Here is a 14,270-nt window from a genome sequence, read left to right as displayed (position 1 = left end):
ATCGCTAATGTCTATGGTATATGATGACTCCTCTGACCACTCACCACCATCGGATAATGAAAAGAAAAAGTCACTAGGTTCTTGTTCCTTGTCCAGATCACTTTGCCCCATATTACAGGGTTTAGGGTTGGCTTGCTGCTGCTGCCGGTTTGCATAATAATCAACTTGCCCCATACTAATATTGCTTATATTAGGGGTGAATTGCGGATGGCTTGGGGTTGCAATGGCAGGGTTTATGACGGGATTTATACTCAGCCCTTGAGCAATTGTGGTTGCAGTAGTAGTGCCCCCTCCCCCCTCCACTTCCACTTCCACAGAATCAGCCTCTGTATGGGGTCTGTCGGCTTTTAATAAGGCTGATTTGTCAATTTGGGCAGCAGCAGCAGACGAAAGGCCATCAAACCCCCCAGCAACAACAACAGTCATAGCCCGATGTAAGGAGGGGCTCCCCCTAACATACCTTCTATGTTGGCGGTATGGGGAATATTTGTAAGACCTTCATTCAGGCTCCCAGTCTCCACATTAAGTTTCTCTGCCTCTGCCTCTCTCCTTTCTGTTGACAGATCCTGCTCCACAGCAATGCGCGCGGCACTCACGACTGTCTCCTGGCATAGCGTGTTCTGAATACGCCCCTCGTGACCCGGAGCTGTTCTCCCAGCCGGCCCTCTCAGCAGTTCAACCACAGTGGGGCCGGCCAGTCGTCGCTTCTGAGTTGCCCCGCCTCTTCCTCGCTTTTCCAGCTCAGGATCGGCTCCAGCTCCACGTCGAGCGCGTCTCGGTGTCTGTGCGGGCGTCCCGGCCGACATCTGCAGCGCCGCCGCATCCAATGCCGCCTCGCCAGGCTCCAACACCTCCGACACTTCCTGCAGTGCCTGCCTAGCTGTCCGTGTTTTAGCGAACGTCGCCGCTGCCGCCTTAGGACCCATCGCAATAGATCTTGGAGGCTTGACCGAGCCCGTTGCGCCCCCAGGCCTCGCTATCCAGCACTCTCCTCCGCAGTGGACAGGACCGGCACCAGCAAGCACACATCCAAGGTGCCACAGCACAACCAGTCCTATAGCAGTTCCCAGCATGTGGAGAAAGCTCACGCCAGACTTTGGGGAGCCAGGTAAATCTGCTTTATTAATTTCCAGCGTCATTCTGAGAGTATTGAGAGCAGCATCGCTTCTTACGGGCTCACTGCACTCAGTGTGCACCTACGGTCTCAGACGACCGCCATCTTGCCTCCTAATCCGAAATACAATATTTGGAACCACTGAAAAGCATTCAATAAGAATTCATATGCAATCTATGCATATGCAAGTATAAAGCATGAACCTAGCAAAGCTGCAAAGGAGTGCAGAGAGAGGGGATTACCATGTTCGATGAGGGATGATTTCTTCACCAGCCCCCAAGGACACAATTTAATCACCAACATTAATCACTACTTTCCTATGGTTGTTGCCTGTTCGAAATCCCATTATGATTTATCAATATTTAGGCAGTGCATTTGCAAAAAGGCATGCACACTTCCTAAACAAGGAGAAATCATAGTTAAAATGTGTTGATTTCCATCAAGATTGAAATTTCATTAGGTAAACAATTCGCGAAAGGATCTTCTTTCTCTTTGTGAATGTAAAAGAGTAGGTAGTGATACAGGGAAAACACAAGGTGCAACCCATTTTTAGTGGCCATTAAATAGCACATCTATTTGGAGGGCTTTGTGGATGTTCCTTGGTAGCCTGCCTACTGCAATTGCTGTGCACCAACAAATATACAGGTTTGTTGTGTTCACTAACAATTTTGCATGTCGTTTCCCGCCCTGAAATAGGTTGCAATGATACGGAAAAGGTGCTGCCAGGGTGTGAATAGGGAGGGAGCACAAACATATTTGATTTGATTTAGTGGAAGGGCAGTTTCGTTGCAGAAACATAAAGTTAAATATACTACTGCATTTCACATGAGATATTAGCATGCATAAGTGTTACAAATGTGAGTACTTCTGAAAAACTGCTACTGACACAGTTTTACAGAAGCACTCATGGGGCCTGATTCACAAAGGTAAACTTACACTTTTGTGTATGGCTATTTTTTTGGGGGGTATTCAAAAACTGGGAGTTTAATGTTAACTAATAGTATTTTTATGACTGAAGAGATTCTGCAAATAAAAAGATAAGATTGGCCTATCTTTTTACGTGCATAGTCTCCGCAGTCATTGTTAAAAATTGGATTTCTGGTTGGCTAAGGCTTGCGCCAAAGCCAGGCAGAAACCACCACTCTAGTCAGGGCAAGGGAGTTACACGCGCCAAAGATAACCCCTGCTCACCCCCTTGGTAGCTTGGCACGAGCAGTCAGGCTTATCCCGGAGGCCATGTGTAAAGCATTTGCTCACGCACACAGCAACAACATCCCAGGCACACCACAAAAGGAACTCCACACAAGGTTATATCAAAAATAGCCTTTGTATTCTCATAACACATTAGAATAGTAAACACATAATATACATGGTGCCACCTGGCACTGGGTCAGATCTACAAGGGATTATTTACACCTGACAGGGCCAACTGGACCACTGTCAGTACCATCAAAAAGTGAACTTAGTAAATGTAGAATTTATCATAAACATTTAACACAACCAGTAACTACTGGTAATCACTGTACTTAGCATCGGCCAGTAACATAAACTACATTATGCACAGCATCACATCAGTCGCGAATTACATTCTGCGACAGCCTCACCAGCATAAACACATTATGCAACTCTCTCAGAAGTCTAAACGCATTAGACCCTAACCTCCTAAGTATAACTACATTAGGGGCATAAATCACACAGTGGAACATAATCTCACTAACATAAACCATGATATGCAAAACAACCTCATAATCATAAAACACATTTAGAGGTATAACACAGGGTGCGTAAATCATACTAAATGAATAACATTTCCTAGCTCCACACTCACATTATGGCCTGGCGCCCTACAATTCTAACAGTCCCCCTGACCAACTGGCCATCTCAAACAGGGGCTCAAATCATGCCCTGTGTCCCAAAGTCAGGGTGCGCTGCCTAATCAGCGAAATCCAAGGTGCGCCACTGTGTAAACCTAAACGTTGCAGCTGCCCAATACTTGCTGGGCAGCTGGGAAAGTATGGGGCAAAGGAGTGCACCTCACTCCTTACTCAAAACATGCCCCCCAAAGAACTGTGTGCCTAAACGGTGCAACTGCCCACTACTTGCTGGGCAGCTGTAAAAACCAAATATGGCCTGGACACCCCTGGTGCCCTTGGAACAACTATGCGCAAAACGTTGCAGCTGCCCTCTGTCTGGTGGGGCAGCTGTGTATCTCCAAATGAAGCCTGGCACCACTGTGCCCTCCTGAGGCTCATCTCTGAGGCTCTTGCACATATATGCCCCCCAAAACGCTGCAGCCTTCCCTCTCATAAGGGGCAGCTGTAGAATAATGGCCAAAACTTTAAAAAGGCCCCTGAAACAATATGGCCAACGTTGGAGTGGCCCGCTGCTAGACGGGGCCGCTCTGATATTGCCCCCCTCGGAGCAGCTGCCCCCTCGTTAGCGGGGCAGCTGAAAATATGGCCAGCCTGGTAGGGACACGGGCCCTGAGGAATAAATCATGCCCCACGCGTTGGGGCCACACTGGCTCTGGAAACAAACATGCCCATCTCGGAGCCACACTGGGCTCTGTAGACAAACAAGCCCATCTCGGAGCCACACGGGACTCTGTAACAAAAGATGCCTCTCTCGGTGGAGCGGCCCACTGCCAGTCGGGGCCGCTCTGACTCTGTGCCTCTCCAAGGCACTGCATACTCGAGCCCCACTCACCGCTTTCCACGTTCGGTTTCTCCAGTCTCCTCTTCTTTCCTCGCCGGCTCATACAATATAGCACCTCTTCACCCAGGCCCCCTCCTGGGACCCGGGACTCTGCATGGAGCTTGCGAGGCTCCCAAGACCCAAGGCAGCACGCGGGGCTCCTCTCATCACCACGGGAGCCCCGCCGACGATACCGCCTCCTCTTCACTCGGCACAGTCCAGTGCGGGGTGGGCTCCCGCCTGGAGTCTCCCATCACTTCTCCTTCACCACCAGCGGCGTGCATGGGACTTCCCTCGATAAACCGTAAGTCCCACCCGCCGTCAGGCACTACATTGCCTGACTTCCTCCTTTGGCGATCGGGGCCGCGGTGGTGATTTTTTCTCTATAATTTGGCAATGAGGGTTCGGCTCCCGCTAGGAGCACAATCGCGGGGTGGGCATCCGCTAGTTTAAAAAAAGTAAGTCATAAGCGGGGGGGTGGGCACCCGCGAAAGGTACCACGATGCGGGGTGGGCACCCACCGGTAATTTAACAGCAAAAACACGGCATCAAAGCGGGGTGGGCACCCGCGACATAACGAAAAATGCGGGGTAGGCACCCGCCGCTATGGGCATAACGGAGGAATCCCTACGGTGGGGATTCCCTCCTAAAGGGGCTGCAGCACAGTGCTTCGCAGCCCCCAGGCTCTCCCTTAGGCAAAGTCAGGGCAAAGCGCTCACAGGGCGCAGAAGTCAGCAAAAAGTCCTGAAGGTCCTTGGGGATAAGAAGGATAACGCAAAAGGGTTCCCAAAAAGTCCTTTAGGCATCAGGGGGCAGTGCAGGGTCCAGGGAGGCAAGCCCTAATGGCAGCCTCCCCTGGGCCCCAGCAGCAGCATGCCCCAGCATGAACAGCAACCAAGAACTGAACATTTTCATGGGGTCACTGCCCCTATATTTATACAACATTTTCCCTTTGTGACACAGCACAGGGCTGGGGGAAAAACAGATGCAACTGGTTTGGGGGAGCTTTGGAGCACTTCGTTGTGCTCAGCTCCTCTCTCCTTTGTCAGGTGGGGGCTAGGTACTCAGACACACCACAGGGGGCAGAGCCAGCAGTGTGGAGGGAAGGCACAGCCATATTCAGGTCCCAGGTGCAACTCCTCCCTCCCATCTGCATGCAGATCTCTTCATTCACCACCGGGCAGACTCACCCTGGCTTCTGGAATTCCCCAGCCCTCTCAGCTCCTGTCAATCACAAGCCAGACATGCACTCCACATCAGGCAGGCAAGCACACTGTACACAGAAGGGCCAACTTCTAGAAGTGGCACTTCTCCACTAGTCACCATAAATCTGCGCACACCATTGAGCAGCATTTATTCTCACGAGTTCGCACATTCTAAATTCGATCCTGCACTCCTCTCACATCAGGAATTACCATGGACACACATATCCCCCATGCAGATCCATGCAGTTTTCCCAAAAAAGGCTGGCATTTACTTTTTTTTTCAGTTTATTAAGCTTTATTAAATATAATAACCCAAGTAAAACATCAATACAAAATAGAATCATTGGGCAATGAGATAAAACAATAAAAACAATTGAAATCTTACAAGATTTAAAGAATGCCATAAAGGAAGTAGGGGATATACTTAGGCAAAAAGTTTTTTTTTTTTTTTTTAAAGGTATTATGTATAATATGCAAGGGAAGGCAAAAGGAAGACAAGGAAAAAGAGGGTAAGGGAGGGAGGGGGAAAAAGCATTCAATGTACAGAGTAAAATATCTTATAATTAACATAAGCAAGTAAATATATATATAAGAAAAACTAAATAACGGCTATAATTGAAAAAGGGTACAAAAACAAGATAATCAAGGGACCATTTGAGAGAGAAAATTGGTTAAAGGCAACCATAACAAATCTTTTTTGATCAAAAGAGGTACAGTGGTAGCAAAAGCATGATCAAGCCTATGATGGTGACACAGTAAATTCCACCAGGCGTTACATGAAATCTTTGAAGTCTCTTTCCAATTGGTAGTAATTATCTGTAAAGAAATGGCTATATATAAATCTATAAATTTGCGTGTATTACAGTGAACATTCCATATAGGTGTGGCACCACCCAAAAAAATATGGACAATCTCAAAGGAGTGGTCAGTAGCTAATATTTCATTTCATTTTAACCAAATACAAGACCAAAAAGATTTAACTAACGGGCAGTGAAAGAACATGTGAAAAAAATCACTATCGGTATGAGAACAAGACCAACATTTTTTGGGATCAGACAATTTGAAATGATGTAAGTCAGACGGGGTAAAAAAAAAGTCAATTGTAAAAAAAATACAAAGTCTGTGTAGTACTAGCAGAGCGGGAAACAGTGTGTATCTTAGACCATAAGGAATTCCAAACCTGAAGGGGAAACTCTTGATCTAGATCCTTTTCCCAGGAGAGTTCAAGTTTAGATTTGGGTCTTTCAGCAGAGGGGCAAGAAAGTAGTTTATAGATAGACGCAGCTTTGAGAAGAATAGAGAAATCTGGCATTGATAGGGGAGGGGTTGTGTCGATAGTGGGCAGAGAAGCATTTTGAGAGTTAATGAAGGCTAAATAATTTTGAAGCAAGAGATATCGAGAAGAATGTGCGTTGGAAAGGTGAAAGGAGGCGCAAATGTCAGAGTAGTCTCGTAAGGAGTTATTAGCAAGTAAATGATCAAAGGTAATAATACCTTTATCAATCCATTCCTTCCAAAAAAGTGCTCTGTTATTTATCTTTAAGGATTTGTTATAACAAATTGGAGTTGAGGAAAGAAACTCTGACTGCGAAAGGGAGGAGCGAAACACTAAGAGAGCAAGTGCTCTGGAATGCTTAAAGATAGGGGTACGAAAACGCTGAGGAGGCTGAGATAAGCGAGTAGCCGTATTGAAGGAGAAAGGTGAAAGTTGTGCAAGTTCTATGGAGCTCCAGGCTGTTAGAGGAGGATCAGATGAATCAGATAGAAAGGGCCAAATTTGTTTTAGAGTGAAGGCAGAATGAAAGCGAGTGAGGTTGGGAAAGTTGACTCCACCTGAATCTTTGGGTTTTTGAAGACGAGAAATAGAGATCCTAGCTTTGCGTTTATTCCATAGGAATGAGGTGAAGATACGATTTATTGTTTTATAAAAAAATAGAGTGGAAGGGAAATTGGAAGCATAGAGATAAAAATTTACAATGGGAAGAAGCATCATTTTGATAGTGGCTAACCTCCCCCACCAGGATAAGAAAAGAGGAGACCAATTGTCTATAAGGGAAGAGAGCTTTTTAACAATATCTTTCTGATTAAGCTTGATGGTTTCTCTAATAGTGTTAGCATAGAGAATACCTAAGCACTTAATATTACCAGAATTCCATTCGAAGCCAGAACCTTGAAACATGTGAGGAAGGCAAAATTTGTTAAGGGGTAAAACCTCAGACTTGTCTATATTAAGTTTATATCCAGAAACCAGCGAGTATTCTTGCAACAATGCAAAGAGTGAAGGTAAAGAAGTGGTCGGATTAGAGATATAAAGTAAAATATCATCTGCGTTAGCAGTGAACTTAATATCAATGTTCTGAAATGTAAAGCCAGTATTATGATGATGAACGTCGAATTTTTTCTGAAAAGGGTTCTAACGCAAGAATAAAAAGAAGAGGGGAGAGAGGACAACCTTGTCTGGTGCCTCTATGCAGAGAGAAATATTGAGATTGAGAACCATTAACCCAGATAGAAATAGAGGGAGCAGAATATAATAATTGAATATGTCGAATAATGGAAGGGCTAAAGCCATGCCACCTCAATGCACCAAACATAAAATCCCAGCATACTCCATCGAATGCTTTCTCAGCGTACAATGTAATAGCGGCAACTGGGGAATCCATCTTTGAGGCAAGGTGGATGATATTGAGGAAGGTTCTCGAATTGTCAGTAATGGACCTGCCTTTGACAAACCCAGATTGAAAAATGTTAGTAAGGTTAGGAATGATTTTATTAATACGAGAGGCCAGAATTTTAGCGTAAATTTTACAGTTAGTGTTAATTAAAGAAATAGGTCGATAGTTTTTACAAAGGGTGGGATCTTTATCTTTTTTAGGGATCAAACATAACATTGCCTGTGTAAAGGAACCTTTGGATTCTCCTTGAGCAAGAAAATAGGTAATCAAAGAAAATAAATGTGGTAAGAGGATATCCTTAAAGTGGAAATAAAAACGAACCGTAAACCCATCTGGGCCAGGTGTTTTTTCTTTGGGGAGAAGAGTAATAGCATTGAGTATTTCATCCTCTGAGAGGGGAACATCGAGGGAAGAAAGATCAGTAAAACTATCAGAAGACCTGGGAATAGTCTGAAAAAAATAGTCAATTTGAGCCTGAGAGGGAACGGATTCTGGAGTATAAAGTGAAGAGTAATATTGAACAAAATAGTCAAGGATTTTGTCATCAGTGTACTGATGATTCCCATATGAATCAGTAATAGTTGTTATTTTGGATTTTTGTTTTTTAATTTTGAGATAATTAGCGAGAGATTTGCCAGCTTTATTGCGGCCCCCATACATTTTGGCATGGAAATTAAGAAGGTTATTACATGCAGAGTCCCAAGAGTGTTTGTTATATTGCATTTTAGCTTTAATGAGAGAGGAAAGTGTTTCTGAAGAGCTTTTGGTGAAGAAAAGATGCTCTAGGTCTTTAATTTGTTTAAGGATTTGGGCTGAAATTGATAGGGCTTTTTTCTTTTTTCGGGATACAAAGTCAATAACAAATCCTCTGGCAGCAGCCTTAAAAGCATCCCAAATAAAATGAAATTGAGAAGTAGAATGAAGATTATTTGTGAAGAAATCCACTGCAAAGAGCTTAAATTGTTCAGTAAACTGTGAGTCTAGGAGGAGCGAGTAATTAAAGCGCCAGCGCCGAGAAGTATGAGTAGGTGAGGGAAAATCCATGTCAATTATATCAGGGGCATGGTCAGATATAAGAATAGAACCTATTTCTGAATTAGTCATAAATTGAAGGGCATGTTGGGTAAGAAAAATATAATCAATACGGGAGTGTGATGCATGTACTGGAGAGAAACAGGAAAATTCTAAAGTGTCAGGGTGAGAAAGTCTCCATGAATCTATAAGACCTCTAGAAGAGATGGCTTTAAAAAAGGACTTTTGCATCTTATTAGGTACATATCTGGTGAGTGACTTACGATCTAGAAAGGGATCCATAAGTTGGTTGCAGTCACCACCCACAATTAAATCATCAGTCGCATGAGAAGAAAGAAGCATGGAAAAATCATTCCAAAAGGTTAAATCTACACCATTAGGGCCATAAACATTACAGAAGGAAAATTTTGTATTATTAACAGTAACATCTAAAAATAACCATCTACCACAGTTATCATGAGACTCATTCTGTAACTGAACAGACAACGATTTATGAAATAAAATAATAACACCATTTTTGTTGTTTACTGCCGGAGAGCAAAAGGCCTCCCCAACCCATTGCTTACGTATTGAAGACAAATCTTGTGAATTAAGGTGAGTTTCTTGTAAAAATGCAACATGACATTTCAAACTTGCTAAATGAGCTAAAGCATGTGTCCAACCCGGAAATGGTGACAGGAATAGAGGAAGAGAGCAACGGAGTACCATAAACAGAAATAGGAGAGAGGAAAATATAGAGTGGGGTAGGTAACGTAAATGTTGCCATAAAAGTAGAGAAGAAAGGGATAAAGAGGAAAGGAAGGAGGAACTGAGGGTAGAAGAAAGGAGAGGAGAGGGAGAGGGAAGGGGAAAGAATAGAAAGGAGGATAAGGGGGAACAGAGTCCCCCAGAAAGTAGCAAAATAAGGATGGCAAAAAGCCAAAGGGCTTTAGCCACAAAGAACAACTGAACAAAAAACATTAATGTGGGACGGGGCAACGAAGAACAAGACAGCTGGACTAGGAAGAGGCAGCTATAAAGAGCAGGCTACCCTAAAAAAGGAGAAAGAATGACTGTGAAGTGAAATACAGAACAAAAGGCAACCAAATAGGACAAATGAAGGAACTTACCAAACATCTAGGAAAAAGAAAACAGCAGCGGGACGCACAGTGTAGACAACAGGGCGATATGAAGGGTGACTACTCAGACATTAACAAAACAGTTAGGGCTTGCTCAATTCCATGAGTTCTCCTTTGTGAGTATGAATGAACTTCTTCAGGTCTGCAGGGTCTTCAAAACTAAAAGTTCAGTCTTTATAAGTCACTTTGAAAAAACAAGGATGGATTAGACCATAGCATGCATTCATGGATCTCAGTGCAGGTCGAAGGTCCAAAAATTCCTTCCTACGAGAAGCAGTAGGTTTAGAAACATCCTGAGTGATAAAAACTTTATGACCAGACCAAATCATTTGCTTATGTTTCTTTGCAGCTTGGAGAATCGTCATGAGGTCTGAAAATAAAAGGAAATAAGCAATGATTTCCCGAGGTCTAGATGTAGGAGATGTATTCCTTGGCCCCAGACGATGGGCACGTTGTATGTTGAAGTCTGAAGATTTTGGGAATCCAACACTTTGAAGAACTTGAGTTTTCAAGAATTGGATCATGTCCGACCCTTCAGAACCTTCCGGAATACCATAAATGCGAAGGTTGTTGCGCCTATTGCGATTTTCTAAATCTTCCGTAACCCTTTTGAGCTGGCTGATTTCCTTGGTGAGTGTGTCAACTCTGGCAACCACATCTTGAGCATCACTGATCCTCTGTTCTACATTGGAAAGTCTCATATCTAGGCTAGACCATTTATCATCCAGCCTCTGAAGTGTAGTAACAGTGTCTGTCATAAAGGGACGAATAAGACGTAGCTCCTCCATGATGTCATCGGAGATTTATCAGGGAAGGGCGGGTGTTTTTTGGTACGTTTGACAGAAGAGGCATTCGAATCTTTACAACCCCCTAGGGGGCCTACATAAGATTTGCTTGAATACGCAGTATACATGTTGAAGGTGTCTCAGCAGATAGCGACAAAGATGGCAAACAAAGGCCGCTGACAGAACAGCAATATTGGTGATGCAGCAGTGGTAATGGTGAGTATGGCGCAAAAGAGTGAAACGTCCCAACACAGCACAGCGATGGATAACAATGAAATATGGGGCGCTGGAAACGTGCCTCAAGGAAACCACGATTTATCAATGAGAGCAGAACAAAGGAATCATCAACATCAGCAGTGTCGGAATTGCCGTATAATAGGGAATATAATTATAACATTTGAGCAAACTGGGGACGTCACTTGGTAGGCGCATGCAGTAAACTCCTTACAGCACTTGTTTGTGAATTTGATATTAAAAATTACGATAGAGGCATTGAGGGAGTGTAAAAGCGGCAAAAAAACACAATAAAGAGAAATAAAAAGAAGGTATGACATGAAAAATGACGTCATTCTCTTTAATAGTGTTTAATTGTAGGAGGGAGTGAGCCAAAGAGAAGCAAAATTGCAGCAGAAGGAAGAAAAAAAAAACGCAGCATTGAAGGCAAAATGGCGGCCGCTTTTCTGAGGAAAACACAAATCAGCAAATAAGATGACGAAAAGACCGCATTTCGGTCTAAAAACTTGCCGAGTCAAGAGTTTTTACATCCGGCGTCGGAATCCATTGTTTTTTCCGAAGCTGCGCTGCTAAAATTAAATTCCTTCGTTATGAGCCGGCTCGACCGAGCGGAGCTCCTCACATAGCGGACATCTTGTTTCGCCGCGCCGCGTGCTCGCTGGCATTTACTTTAATCACAAAAGTAATCTAACTGAAACAAGTTTATGATTTTTCCATCCTGCTTTTTAGGTCTCACCTAAGATAGGGCATGCGCTGCACTGGCGAGACTTTTAGTAAGTGGGCTCAGAAAATGCTACCATGGCCGGACTACAGCTTGCGCTTAGGAGCAGAGGCGCCATATGGCTTTCCTCATCATACTCATTAATCACAGCGCTCACAGCACTTTCACTTTCACGGCCGCGTCACTTTCACGGCCGCGCGGGCAACACGCACACAACTCCCGCTTCTCCCCCTCCCCCACCGCATATCGGGTCTCGCGGCCAATGCTTGTTTCCCTTCATGTGCAAATTTGCTTCACAGAGAAGGCTCACGGTCTCGCGGCCAATGCTTGTTTCCCTTCGTGTGCAAATTCGCTTCACAGTGAAGGCTACTTTGTTCAGTCTTCATTTCCTCCACGTAACCTTTCAACTTCTGGTCGTAGTGCCCAGAGAATGCATTACGCCGCGCGCTCTCCTCTGGCTCTGTGCCCCTCTTCACCCTCCCACTGCCCTCATTCGCTGACCTTATTTTGGCCTCCAAGCCCGCACTATTCTCTCACGCTCTCAAATCCAGGCTAAAGCGGAGTTGCCTGGCCCAGATCTGGGGGATCTCGCTCTCCGGGTGTTTGTTTTCCAGTGCGGAATGGAATTCAGCATTGTCTGTCCTGTCTGAAGCTCTGTGAGGACTAATGGTTTTTATTCCTGAAGCAAGAGTACTACAAAAGTAAGTCACAGTATGAATGCAAAAACTATTTTGTAAATCGGGAGCGTGGTGTTGTTTTCACGTGGGTCTGTCTATCGGCGACCTCTGTGTTTTTCAAACCTAAGGAGTCGCTCATACAGTATCCGCTATGAGCCTGTACCGAGAAGCAACTGATGACACTGCACCACCTTATCCTCAGAGTGGACTATTTACCAGTGCTCTCTGCCACTTGCTTCACTCATGACCTAGTTCACTAACTAGGTCGCCACCTAAAGCCTATTATCTTCTTTGCACATGTTGACCTACAGCAGTTTGTCTCTTTACTGAGGTCTGGGTAGATCGCTACCACCAGATTACCTTGATGAACTTCCCATGTCCCTCAATCTGAGAACTCAATTATGTTGTCTCACTTTCCCAACAAGACACTTCCCCACAGAGGAACCTGCAACCCATTCTTTTCAAGGTACCTCACTGCTAATTGCTTTATAGTGAGTTTCACGCATTCCTCTTCACCCGACAAGAGATTTGCTTTTCTTCTGTAGCCTGCCACCCCCCCCTCCTCCCTTCAGCCCTGGTCCCACCTTTGCAGAGTGGAATGAACTCGCCTTTCCCAGTTCCTCACACATCTTAAAAGAACGAATACGCAGGCTGCTGCTCACACTTCTTTCACTTACCAATGCCGCCCACACATTCTCACAGTGTCAGACTGCATGAAAACAGTATTTAGTAGGCACCAACTACGTTTCACCTGAAAAATGAGTACCAGACGGTACCTCAAGAAAAAAAGTCAGCAACATTTCTGAGTATTAGAGACAGTGATTGTTTCCGTTTGTGGAAAAAAGAGTCGTTATTACCCTCAGGCTCCCTCAGCAAAATATACCTGCAGTAGGAAAACAAAACAGCAGCTTGGCTCTAAACATTATTTTTTTAAGAGCCGATGAGGTAACTGCTCGCATTTAAAATGTACTTGTTTATGCATTCATTAACTGGACGTGTGGGTTCACTCAAGAGGTGGCTTTTAGGTTTCGGTAAAAACACCAAACGTAGAATGAGAACGTACCTCTGAATACAGGATACCCATGGCTGCTCTACACGGGTCTGGAAGAAACTAATGCAGGATTCTGGGACTGCAGAGGTTCCCGAATTTGAGGCGATGTCTGCTTGCTTAAATCCAGTCGTTTCAAGGGGGAACTTCTGCCTGCAAACATACGGCAACAGCACATTCTTTGTTTTAAACCTTCTGCCAAGCTGGGAGTGGAAAACCACCTCATGAAAGAAACGTTGTGCTTGCAAAACCCAGCCCTGTGATGTCAGTGTCCGTTTACACATCAGGAAGACGAACTGGGGTAAGCTAGAACAGGGGAGGAGGACTTTCACAATCATGTTCTAAAAGCAATAAGGCACGGCTACTAAAAGCGAGATTTGGAAAAAAAAAAAATGTAGTCATTATATCCATAATTATGTGAATCGCTTTAAACTCGCAAAACTTATGAGAGCTTCTCACTTGTTAAGAAAATATTTTTCTACTTTCAACTTTCTTTTCCCAATATATTGGATGAAATTCATGCTTTGGATGGTTAGAGGCAAAATGTGGAGAAGGAAATGAGTGAAGAAACTGCAGAAACTTGAGGTTTGGACTTTCAGATGAGAAATAATAGAGTTATGGAATTATTGTAGAGAACCAATGTTACAAATGACTATGAAGTGAAGATTCAGAAATGTCGTGTGCAATTAAAGGAGTATGTGTAAAAACAGTGTGCAGAATAAGCACTTACAATGCCAATCATTTTGCCTTTTGTGTATAGAAAAGGTACTTGCAAGCATGAGTACTACGCAGAAGAGAAATCCCACATGAGTAAAACTAGCAGGTATGCTGCTCATAGCTGTTAAGTGTCCCAGGTACATCTGTGCTGTGTTGGCCCAGTCCAAGTTTTTTTCGTAGACTTCTGGAACTTGTAGCCCAACTTTATAATGGAATAAATGAAACTACAAGTACCAGAATTCAAAGAAAA

At 44.1% G+C, this 14,270-nt stretch overlaps 1 long non-coding RNA gene across 2 annotated transcripts in view; it reads left to right on the top strand.

Moving 5' to 3' along the window:
- Positions 1-738: 738 nt before the first annotated feature.
- Positions 739-14,270, top strand: part of LOC146829428 (uncharacterized) — a 105,497-nt gene continuing 91,965 nt past the window's right edge. The window contains exons 1-2 of one of the 2 annotated variants that reach the window (XR_014962244.1): positions 739-1,108; positions 10,188-11,183. This is a non-coding gene — a long non-coding RNA (uncharacterized LOC146829428). Of the gene's footprint in view, positions 1,109-10,187; positions 11,184-14,270 lie in introns of those variants that run through there. The other variant, XR_014962245.1, reaches the window with a different exon arrangement.

Source organism: Triturus cristatus, chromosome 5_2 (assembly GCF_964204655.1).
Source record: "Triturus cristatus chromosome 5_2, aTriCri1.1, whole genome shotgun sequence".
Lineage (NCBI taxonomy): Eukaryota > Metazoa > Chordata > Amphibia > Caudata > Salamandridae > Triturus > Triturus cristatus.
Note: the sequence above shows the minus strand (reverse complement) of the source record. Positions and strands in the feature narration are given on the sequence as shown.